The sequence below is a fragment of the Ceratotherium simum genome, chromosome 14 (assembly GCF_057802395.1).
Source record: "Ceratotherium simum simum isolate JZ-2026a chromosome 14, ASM5780239v1, whole genome shotgun sequence".
Classification (NCBI taxonomy): domain Eukaryota; kingdom Metazoa; phylum Chordata; class Mammalia; order Perissodactyla; family Rhinocerotidae; genus Ceratotherium; species Ceratotherium simum.
Genome location: NC_141913.1, coordinates 50,911,663 through 50,923,999, shown reverse-complemented (window position 1 = coordinate 50,923,999; position 12,337 = coordinate 50,911,663). Strand labels below are relative to the sequence as shown.

Below are 12,337 nucleotides of genomic sequence, written 5' to 3'. Positions count from 1 at the left end.
TGCTTATCACAAGGTATTATAAAAGTTCTACTATTTAATGTTCTAGGTGGTGGTGGTTGTTTTTAATCACAGTGATACCATCTGGTAGCAGGCATCCCTTGCAGTGCCTTGCTGAAAGCACACGTGTGAGTGTGAGGATGCTACTCTGAAACCCATGCGTTATGAAAGAGTGGTTCTAGATACCTGCGTAGAGGAGCAAAGAGCCAAGTAGCAGTTCAAATCCAAGGAAGTATCCCTGACTCCAAAGTCTGAGCTGTTCTGCCTCCAGAGGGGAACCAGGAAGGCTAATTAGGAATCAGAGATAGACACAGGCGCTCCGGTTTAGAGCGCCACAGGACAATGTTGATGAGTATGCTTGCCACCTCAGCTTTATATTGAACCCTTACTTTTCAGAGGTCTCTTACTCTGGAAAATCTTAAAGGAACCTCAGGCCTGACACGTCCTTGACTGAACATGAGCGGGCTAAAGAACATACAGGGATTAGTTCTCGTGGTCTCAAGGCAGATAGTAGAGAAGGGAAGGTCTGTCTGAAACACGTGCACCTTTAGGATTTCCTCTTTACTCCCACTAATGGAGGGGTGGCCACTGGGCCCCTTCACTGCACCTACCATGTCTCTACCCTTTCTGTTTCAAGGAAAGAAGTAGACCTCTTCCTTCTCTAGGACCTGGTTCCATTAATTACCTCCTCTTCTGTTTCTTTAATCTTTTCTACTCCTTTGAAGTCTTCTTGTCTCATAAATATACGCAATCTCTCCCATATTAACAAAAAAAGAAAATATTTCCACATTTTCTTTACTTTTTATACTCCGTAATTATAGCATCCTGCTTTTTCATCCTTCCATTCACAATCAAGTTTCTCAAAAAAAAAAAGTAGACATTGGCTGTTGTCTTTTTCTCTTCTTCTGATTCACCCTTCACTCCACTGGAGTTTGACTTCCATCCCAACATGCTCTGAAACTTCTTGTGATAAGGTCCCCAATGATCTTCTAATTGCCGTGCTCAAAAGATATGTCCCAGGTCTTATTTCATTGTATTTGCTGACAACCATTAGCCCTTTTGTCAGTTGCCTCCCAGGGTTCCAGAGCACCCTTCCTGGTCCCTTCCCTTCCTCTCCACATTCCTTTCTTCCATTCTGAGCTTTCTTCTTTTCATACTGTAATAACCTCTCCTTGAATGACCTTGGCTATCTCCATGTCCATCTGGACATCTCTCAGAAAGCTGGAGTCAGTCTCCTCCCCAGTTCTCTTAACTAAGTGATCAAAAGTCCTGTCATTTCTATCATCTTAGTGTCCTCCCATCCCTCACCTCTTCTCACTCTATTTCTTGGGTGAGACTCCCTCATTTCTTTCCTAACCAGTTGATTTTCCTGCCTACAGTTCTGATGCACACCAACCTATTCTCTAAAGGCCAAATAAACATTCCAGTTCTGATTATTACCCCTCATTTTAAAATCCTTCATACCACCTTATCTAAAAAGATAATTTACAAACTATCAAACAAGGGTAAACCTCTTAAAGTCTTGATTTCTCTTCTTTCTTTAGAGCCACAGGAAACTATCTGTAGTCCCTCTATATCCTATATATTTACATAGGGTGCCTGGCATCCTAGCTTGTCTTTCAAAATTCATCTCAAGTGATGCCTCCTGTGGGAAGCTTACCCTGACCTCTCCAAGTAGTGTTTGGTGCTTCTCCTTTAAATATCCCCATGCCCAGTCTGTACCTCAAATCAATTAAATCAGGATCTCCTGCACCTCAAATCAATTAAATCAGGATCTCCTGCTGATCCAGGCAGCAGTATTTTATAAAGCTCTGCGAGGCTACAAGTACCTGAAAAGAAGGTTCCAGACTTTATCATGCAGAATCTTAGAAACTATTTTCTGTCTTCTTGTCTTGTACCTCATTTTTCTCATCTCTTCAACTGATACTGGAGAGTATCTGTTGATTCTCACCTCCTGATTCAACGTTGACCTAGATTTTCCTAGTTCTTTTCACTCTTGATTTTTCAGACTGAGGAAAGGCACATTCCTGGCCTACTCTCAGTCCAGGCTGCCAGAATCTCCAAGTTAGATGTCCTCTTGTCTGAGAGGGGAGTGGAGTCCAGGCATAGTCGGAGAGTCAGGGTGATTTGAGATCTCTGTACTCCATGTTGTTGAGTGAACACACAGTCTACCTAGAAGAGTCTCAGTTAGGACTAATTGTGAGGAGGCATCCATAGCCTTCTCTGGGTTTCCAAAATGTTTACATTCAGAGACTGACCATATTCTTCAGCAATGGCCACTCCATACATGCCCTACCTCACCTCCCACTCTCCCCACGTGATTCCCATCAGCCTTTCATGGTTTTGAGAAGGTGTAAGGTAAGAAACACTTGCCTCTGTTAATGAATCCCAGGAGAACAGAGATAGCATCATGAAATTGTAAGAGAAAGTATCATCGGGATTGTTGACTCTGCTCCTCATATTTTGCAGAGGAGGAGAGTGAACCAGAGGTGGTTTATATGATTCGCTCAGGGTCCCATGGAGAGTTTGTAGAAGAAGCTAGTGCCCTGAGGGAAGATGAGCTTAATTACGATGAACAAGTGTCAATAAAATTACTGATTGTTGGGAACATTTAAGGAACGGACTTTTCACTCTCTGAGAGAAGTTGGGCTACATGGGTGAATGGAGTCTCCTCGTACGTATGTAATCCATGATGCTGTTTTGCTGAAGCTAAATTGCTGTTTTAACTTAAAAATTGTCCTGACTGCTTTGGTGCTGATTGTTTTGGCTTCAGTGCGCCTATACTAATGTGTATATTCAATATACCCAAATATCTTCTCTATTCAGTTCTCTCTCCACTTCTCTCTATTCAAACAATTACAAAACCTCTTGCATATTATTTGGCCAGTGCTTTGAGTTAATGAATCATTTATATAGGATCTGCTTCTGTACTTTTTCATTAATATTCCCCAATCAAGTTAGTGCCGCTTGGTCCCAACACAATCCTAAATTCAGAGTACTCCGTTATAAAGTGGGCATCTAGATCATAAAAAATGTGCTTATATTAAAATATGTAGGTTATTACCAAAATAAAAGCAAGCAATGAAAAAGAAATGCTATGGAGAACTTGCTGACCCAGGAATATGTAGAGCCCAGTGGACCTAAATTTGAAAAGCATTACACTAAGTAACATGCCAAGTTTTGTGTTTCAAGGAAATTATGAGAGAAACAAAAGTGTTTCTGACAAGATATTACTGTACCTGGTAACTGCCATTAGTGCCTGGTGAGTGCACTGTCATTCTCTCCCTTAATTCCCAAGGTGTTATCTGGAAGTATTAAATGATAAAGAATTGGGTAGTAATCAGAGACATCTCTTTGGGGGCTGCTTTGATTGGGTACACTGGAGATAGGTAAGTTCAAAGGGAAGTAGAATCCCTGATATCCTCTTGGAACATGGCGTCTCAATAGGGTGACCACACACTCTGGTTTCTGGGCAAGTCTTATCAGTTTATATGGACAGTCCCAGTTTATACCAATTGTCCTTGTGTCATGTCTGGTTCAACAGTTGTCTCAGATTCTTCATCTTTGCGCTGGCCCCGTGGCTTAGCGGTTAAGTGCACGCGCTCTGCCGCTGGCAGCCCAGGTTCGGATCCTGGGCACGCACCGATGCACTGCTTCTCCGGCCATGCTGAGGCGGTGTCCCACATACGGCAACTAGAAGGGTGTGCAACTATGACATACAACTATCTACTGGGGCTTTGGGGGAAAAAAGGAGGAGGATTGGCAATAGATGTTAGCTCAGAGCCAGTCTTCCTCAGCAAAAAGAGGAGGATTAGCTCAGATGTTAGCTCAGGGCTGATCTTCCTCACAAAAATAAATAAATAGATTCTTCATTTTTAACTGAGTATTTTTGTTAATAGCTGCATTAACTTAAGACAAGATGGGTTTGGTAAACCTTCATATTGTACTTAAGCTTTGTTCATGATCTTTCCTGATAGTGTGTGAGATGCACATGTGGTTACAACAGTCAGGGTCCACTCTGGAGACAGAAACCATACCAGTTACATAAACAGGGGAGAACTGATATAAAAAACTATTAACTAGTAAAAGGGGTTAAAAAACAAAGGACCCTAATGGGAGCAGAAGTAGCAGGTATAGCAAGAGAAATTGCTATCTCATGTCTGGAAGTGAGTGGACAATGAAAGAACTAGGGACTTAGGAGAGGACCTATGGACTGAACTGTGTCCCCCAACATGCATATGTTGAAGCCCTTACCCCCAGTGTGATGGTATTTGGAGATGGGATCTTTGGGAGGTAATTAGGGTTAGATGAGGTCATGAGGGTGGGGCCCTCATGATAGGATTAATCCCTTTATAAGAAGAAGAAAAGAGATCTCTCTCTCTCTGCCAAGTGAGGACACAGTGAATAGGCAGCCACCTGCAAGCCAGGAAAAGAGCTCTCGCCAGAAACCAGCTGGCACCTTGATCTGCTACTTTCCAGCCTCCAAAACTATGAGACATAAACGTCTGTTGTGTAAGTCGCTCGCTCTATGGTATTTTGTTATTGTAGCCCGAGCAGACAACCTAAAGCTCCAAGGCTGAGATTCAGACTTCTTTGAACGTAGGGGTGCCACAGGAACACGCAGTCTGCCAGTGGCCAAGAAATTTGCCCCAGGGTCAAACCTAGTTCACGGAAGCTGTCTGCGGTTGCTGGAGGGTGTGGGCAAGCTGGACCTGGCCTACGGAAGCAAAATGCCTGGTAAGCATACAGTTGCCAGAGGTTGCATCCTGAACAACTGTGGAAATGGCCCTTGTGCACATGCATGGCTTGAGAATGTGGCTAGAGATGGCCATGTGAGATGCTGGGCACCTACCCTGAAAAATCATAAGAGGACCCGAAGCTGGGAGGGAAGTGCCTTTCTTCTGCTATCACCTTGCAGTGCCTCTCTAGCTCCCTCTATTGACAAATCCTAGCATTGTGCCTGCTGGTAAAGTACTTTTTAGAGGGTTCAGGTCCAGTATCACCGAGTATTCCCATGAAGGTAGATTCAGAGCTGAGAGACAATAAATGTATTGATAACTGACACAGCAGTGAATAGAGTTTTCAACTGAACCTGTGCTTAAATATGAAAGGCAACCAGTAAATCTCATTTCCTGACCTTTTCTAGAAACCTCCCCTTTCAAGGACGTACGCTTGGCCACAAGCAGCTAGGGAAAACTAACTCCTTCTGGACTCAACTCTAGGGCTGGTGGGAAGGGGATTTGATGCTGTTTTCCCTGACAGCCATTTGGTGTCTCCATCAGTGGTGCATGGCCCATGCTACGGCCTGAGAGTATCAGATGAGGGTCAACTTATGCAGCAAGCCTAGTGGACCAGAAGCCCCAGTCCGGCCCTCCGGTCCTTTTATCCCCTTCAACCCAGGAATGGCAGATAAAGGCATGTGCAAATGTGCAAAAGGGCATCAGGTCCCCGTGGGGTGCCTTCTGCAGCCTCGGCCTCCGTCCTCTCAGTCTCCAAAGCGTCTGACACTTTGGACCCCTCCTTTGCAAGTGAGGCCCTGTAACTTTTCCTCTGAACACAGGGATGCAAGAGCTGCTCCAGGGGTCCCAGTTATTTGGGCACAGGAAGAGGGAAGGCTCTTAGGACCTCCATCGGGGACTCTTGGAGAGGGCCAGCCATGCTTGCAGAATTTGTAGAGCCCAGCTGGACCCGGGCTTAGCTCCACACCCCAGGACATTCATCGATGGGTCCAATGTTGTGTGCTTTTGGTCCTGGAAGTTTGAAAGCCCCACTTTCCAGATGGACAAACAGAGCCAGAGAAGTAAGACTTCATATTAGGGGCAGACATATTACTGGCCCCTTCTCCTCCTCCTCTGTGATGATAGCTGCCCTTCCAGTAGGAGCTGAGGTAGCAGCTCAGCCTCTTAGGAAGAATCCACTCTTTGGCATCATCAGATCTGACATTGGACCCCAGTTCTACCCCCTTGCTACCTACAAGAACTTGTTCAAATTACTTAACCTCCTGGCCTCAGATTCCTCACGGATTTATTTATTGCTGAGGATTAAATAAAATAATCTGCATAAAATATCTAATGCCAAGTAGGTGCTCAGTACTCATTTGTGAATGGGTGCAACCAACTTTTTTCTAGAATAAATCCTGGAGGAAATTTATTTTGTGGATGCTTACAAGAAACACTGCACAGCGTAATGGAAAGGTCTTCTAGCACAATTTCTTAGAAGATGTGGAAGCATTATTTGGGTGGTTGTGTCTTTTATCAAAATGTAATTGTTTTGATCACCTCCCATTCATCCCATTGCTGAAGGAGGGATCCCCCACCCCAAATATTATAAGATGGCCAAACACACGACATGAGACACTGGACAGATGGAATTGGCAGCAGTTTATTAAGTCACATACACTCATAGACCGGGAGAGGAGGACACCACATACTATGCAGGACCACATGGAGGCTACACTCAGGAACAGGGTCAACCAGCAAGGACTGTGGGAGGCAGGCTCCGTAGTAACAAGAGAGTGAGGTGGCCCTGGTTCCTGTGGGAGGATGTGACCATTGTGTCTGAATAATTTTACAGGCTGGCAGGGAAGTGAACTCATTAGGTGGGGGACTAGGTAGAGTACAGCTGGCACAGCTGATGGGGGAACTAGCTGGGGAGGGAGACTTTCTGCTTGGGGAGAGGGTGCACATATCTGGTGACAGCAGGGAACACATGGCCTTTGGGGCCCTGGGAGACTCAAAGATGTCAAGGCAGCACATGGAATTTCAGGCCTTACAGTACAGTAATAAAATAGTGAGCAGTAACTCTTCAAAGGCAATTTGACAAACAGCTAAGGTAAAGTAACTCAACGAGACAATAAGAGCCTCTTAGAGCAGTATACCTATTTTTATTTTCTGTGTTTTATGATGTACATGGCTAAGGTCTATTGTATTACAGGTCTAGAACAGGTAAGACCACTGTCATTCATTTTCACAATTCACTATTGTTAGGGTCTGAATGTCCTTCTCCCAGAGAAAGGGAAGAAAAATACCTTAATGCTGGGGTAACTCCTACCCTGCACTTAACAGGACTCTCTGCAAGGCTGTGTAAAGTGGCATACCTTTCCCCGAGGAACAGACACCGGCCTGCTGCTGCTGGTTGCAGCCCTCAGAGGCTCTCTCTACAGTGGAAGAATCACATAAACTGACTGTTCCCCACCTTTGAGTCTTTCTTCCAAGTCCAAGTGCTAGGCAGAGGAGGGAGAAGGAGGAGAGCGACAAAACGAGCCACCTGTCGTCCCCACTTTCCTCTCCTCAGCCCACATATCATGTCGACGTTTCCTTAGACTCCTCAGTCCCATTCTCTCTCCACAGCTATGCTTCTGGCTTGCGTACAAAAGGGAAAGTGGACCAGCCAGAGAACAGAAATACGAGCTGCATCAGTGAGTTGGGGGGCCCAGGCTCCTCTGACTGCAAGGGGGTCGGTGGAATAAGTCCTTTCAACTGTTTCCTAGAAAACAGCACAGCTTGTCCTCTTCAATTGACTAATCAATTTGTTCTCGAATCACTGAACACAGCAAGCACATTTTTAGCATATAACACAAATGACCACAGAAACTTTAACTTCCTTCTTTTTCTAATACTTGAAATACAATAGAAAGTCATATGATGTTTACCTGTGACATTATCTAAAGCTACCTTCTTGGGAACGGAGCATATCTAATCATCTCTGCCTACTGATAGCAATTTTAAATTTTGAAGGAAAGTAGATAGTTGTACATTTGAATAGGTTTGTGACCCACAAATCCCTATGAACGCAGACTAGGATAAAAGCAGAAGCACACGAGGGAAATAGGACTGGTACCTCACTGGTCTGAGTTGACTGTTCACTCAGTCTCTGTGCTGGCCTCTGATGAGCTCACAAAAAGTCTGGGAATAGAGGTCTACCTCTCCATTTCACTCTCTAGTCTCTCATTAAAAATGGAACAAGATATCAATGCTATTTGGTAAAGAGAGAAAAGTAACACCAATCTCCTTGTGCCTGGGAGAAGAGAGGCACAGCAGACAGTGAGGGCAGCACTCTGCACAAAGTGAAGACACAGCTGAAATGCACATGTATGGGGAGGAGGCGAGTGGGGATGACACCTCGTTCCAAGCAAAGTGGTTTTGCTAAGTGGCCGGAGCTACCACTGCCAACGTGATCATAAGACCCTCAGAGAATGTCCATTTCAGACCCTACAAAACACTTAACATGCAAACATACAAACACACAAGGGCTCCTAACAAGGGATTTCAAAACTAGGTCCCTAATTTGTGATTTGCCACTCTTGCACTAATTAAGGTCACTTTGGATTACAGGCACATGGTGATAATCAGGTCAATAAGAGAAAAGAGAAGGGCTATATCCAATGACTATTATGTCTTCATGGAGAGGAAAATCCGCCACAGAAGAGAATATTATTGGTTTTGCTGTTCTGGATAAAGAAAAGGAAAGGATGGTCTTCACAGAGCCTGGGGATGATTCTTGCTCATGTGGGGACCACGATGATGGTAGTGACAGCTGCTGCTTCTGTACCTTCCTCACTGACCTCTACAAAAGACTTGTGTATGATCCTGGACAAATACAGTCCTTTCTTAGATGACATTCCCAAAAAATCTGCCCTCTCCTCTTCAAAGGCATTAGTCATGCCCTAACTGCAAAGGACATCCTCCATGTCATAACTTTCCTCCAGTTTAAATCTGGGAAGGAAAACTTCCAGCTCGTCTTCGTACATCTTGCCTGGCCTTGTCCATTCTATGAATTTCTCATAAGAAAGTTCTTTTTCCACCTAAAAGAAGAGAGTTGGAAATGTTCAGATCTAGAACAGCGTTGTCTAATAGAACGTTCTCCTAGGATGTTAATGCTCTATACTCGTGCTGTCCGATATGGTAGCCACTAGCCAAACATAGCTACTGAGCACTCCAAGTGTGGGTAGTGCAAGGGAAGACTTGAATTTGTTATTTTGTTTAATTTTAATTAATTTAAATCTAAATAGCCACAAGTGGCTAATGGCTACCATATTGGACAGCACAGGTCTAGAAGAGGACACACTAATGCTAAACTGTTCAACTACAAGACGATTTTCCTTTTAATGTCTCGACTCCTCAATTCCAGAAACTTAGTCAAGCCTGTTTCCTGAGGCAGAAACTTATAACTAAGACATTATCTTGGGCTACATTTCCGAGAGAGTGGCTATTCTTTTAAAATTTGGTGTTCTATCTTATTAAAAGCGTGTTAAGGTGGGACATCTTAGACTTGGCCTTCTCTTTCACCCACACTTCCTTCCAATGGCTCCCTCACCGTTTTCTGCTGACTTAACTGCCAACATCTATGTCCAGTCTGGCCCTTCCTCTGTCTCCATTGCCATTGCCTTCACTCAGGCCCTTGTCATGTTTTGCTGGAAATACCAGAGTAGCCTCCTGTCTGCTCTATCGCCAGTCTCCATTCTTTCAGTTCATCCATTGCAGCCACAGGGATTAGCTTTCTAAAAAAGCAAAATACTCTCCTGCTTAAAATTCAGCAATTCTCCACAAGCTTGCTACTCTGAGTGTGGCCCAGGGGCCAGTAGCTTCAGTATCACCTGGGGGCTTGTTAGAAATGCAAAATCTCAGTCTCCACCCCACACCTACTAAATCAAAATCTACATTTTACAAGATTACCCAGGTGATTCAGAGTGTCAGAGAGGCTCTGCCTCATATAACTGCTTTCTGAAGAACAAAGTCACAACTATTTAGCAAGATTGGGGAGAAGAGTACTAAAGTTTGTCAATGGCACACCCTGTGCATTAAAGCGAATGCATTAGATATGCCATCCCCTTGAATCCTATAAGAACCCTCATAGAGAAGTATTGTCATCATTTGCCATAGGAAGAAACAGGCTGAGAGAAGAAAAATTACTAAGTTGTAAAGCAAGACATTGAACTCAGACCTGGCTCAGACCTGACCTGAGCCCTTGCTGGGACAAGAGTATTTTCTAAAGTGTGTTCAGTACTCAGAACACCAACCCCACTGGATGTAACTATAATAAGCGAAACTGCACAAGAACAGATAGGTTAGGGAAACACTGGTAAAAGTAAATTTAAAACGTTTCTTTCCTACAGGGCCTGTCAGAGCCTTTAATATGATAAAATATATACTCGGAACACTCATTACCATTTCCAAATTGGTGTTTTCATCTGGAAGCACAACGATCATGTTCAGCTCCTTTCCAACATCAGGAAGCACTAGAATTTGGGTGAATATTTCTCCTATATATGTCGTTTTAAAAAGTATATACGTTAAACATCATTTGCACAGGTTTCTTTTCATTCTATAAAGGAAACAGATAAACATTAAGTTGAAACACAATCCAGTTGATATATCTGACAAATTCAACAGAGTTAGCCACTCTCTGCCCCTAGAAACACTTTCTTCTCTTGGCTTCTAGAACACCACATCGGCCCCCTCCTTTGCCCGCTCTTCTTCATTACTTCAACCTCCAAACACTGGGATGCCAGGGCTTAATCTTCAAACCTATTTTCTCTTGGTGATCTCATTCAGTCTTGTGAATTTAGATATAATTCCCAATTTACGTCTCCAGCCTGGCCCTCTCCCCAGCACCCCAGGCTCGTGTGTTTTATTGCCTACTTGAGAGCTGCATTTGGACATGTAAAAGCAACCTCCAATGTAACAGTTAACACTGGGCTCCTCGTATTCTCTTCCACATCTATCTATAACCTTCCCCATCTCAGTTGATGGCAACACCAGCCTTCCAGTTGTCAAAAACTCTGGAATTAACCTTGACTCCTCTCTTTCTTTCACACTACATGTTTGACCCGTTCATAAATTATATTGGCTCCACCTTTAAAATATAAGCAAGATCTGACCTGTGCCATCACTCTAGTCCAGGATGGTTGCAATGAACTCCTAAGTGCTCTCCCTGCTTCTGCCCTTAATCCCCTTGTGACAATTCTCAGCACAGAAGCCAGAGGGATCCAGTTAAAACCTAAGTCAAATCACATCATTCTGCGCCTGAGAACGCTTCAGTGGTTTCCCCTCTGACTCAGAGCCAAAGCTGAAGTCCTTAAAACGACCTTTAAATCATGACAAGAGCTTAGCTCCCATTTCCACTCGGATCTTCATGTTTCACCACTCTCCTTTGCTCATCCGCTAGTCACAGAGGCCTCTTCACGATCCATGGACAAACCAGGTTCTTCCCAACTCTGCCCAGCATGCTTGTCCCCTAGAACTTGCAGAGCACTCTTCCCTACCTCCTTCTGTTCTTTACAGTGAAGGCTTCCTTGATAATCCTTATCTGAAATTGTGTGCCCTCCCCCTCCACTTCCTCTCCCCTTTCCTCCATATCTGTGTCTGCAGCACTTCCCACTATTTAATACACCACTCTTTTCTTATTTATGCTACTGCCGCCCTCCCCAGGAAACTATCAGCTTGTGAGGGCGGAGCTGCTTTGCCGGTTTTGTACACGGCTGTAACAGTACCTAGCACAACACCTAGCACATAGTGGGCACTCAATCAACATTTGTTAAATAAATGAATAAATGAATTAATGAACAGGAGCATTTTGAAAGGGCCAGGCAAAATGAACACAACTTACTAGAAAAATACCCCATCTGTCACTAATGCATCCTCAGACGGTAAGAAAGGTCTGAGAACCACGACAATGTTCTATACAACAATCCTTCTCGATTCCTGGATCTTTTGTAGTTTAATAATAGCAGTTACTGTGAATTTATTAAATACCTTGTGAGAAGCACAATCACAGGTACTTTATATTCTCCAGTTCTCTGGTATATCACATAATGTTGTACTAAATAAACTAAACCAAAAATATGTCTTTGTGTCATCACATGGTTGATGCTCACCCAAATTAACCCTCAGCCAGAACATCATCTTCTTCCATAGTTACCTCCCTCCAGGCCAGGTTTTGGCAAACTCCTCTGTCAAGGGCCAGATAGCAGATATTTTCAGCTTTGTGGCCACACAGTTTTTGTTGCAATTACTTAACTCTGTTGTTGTAGGATGAAGGCAGTCATAGACAATATGTAAACATCTGAGCATGGCTGTGTTCCAAGAAATTTTATTTACAAAAAGAGGCAGTGGGCTGGATTTGGTCACTGGCCATATTTTGCCAACCCTTGCTCCCTCTTCCCGACCTCCAGGTCTCAAAACTTTTAGTTTTACAGTATAAAAGAATCCAATCTTGATCATTTGTAGTAACTGAATGATTAACTAAATATACAATTGTGTGGATAAGTTTCAGTTTATTTAGAAATAAAAGAATTAAAATGAAAATTAATACCAACTCAAAATCCGTGCCCTTTAAGGGA

The 12,337-nt window shown here is 43.6% G+C and overlaps 1 pseudogene across 1 annotated transcript; it reads right to left on the bottom strand.

Moving 5' to 3' along the window:
• Positions 1-6,375: 6,375 nt before the first annotated feature.
• On the bottom strand, positions 6,376-10,736 carry LOC106800596 (serpin B6-like; annotated as a pseudogene). The gene is made up of 3 exons (XR_015554212.1): positions 10,638-10,736; positions 10,164-10,320; positions 6,376-8,800 (listed from the first exon to the last, which is right to left on the bottom strand). The product of XR_015554212.1 is annotated as a serpin B6-like (transcript).
• Between the last annotated feature and the right edge of the window lie 1,601 nt (positions 10,737-12,337).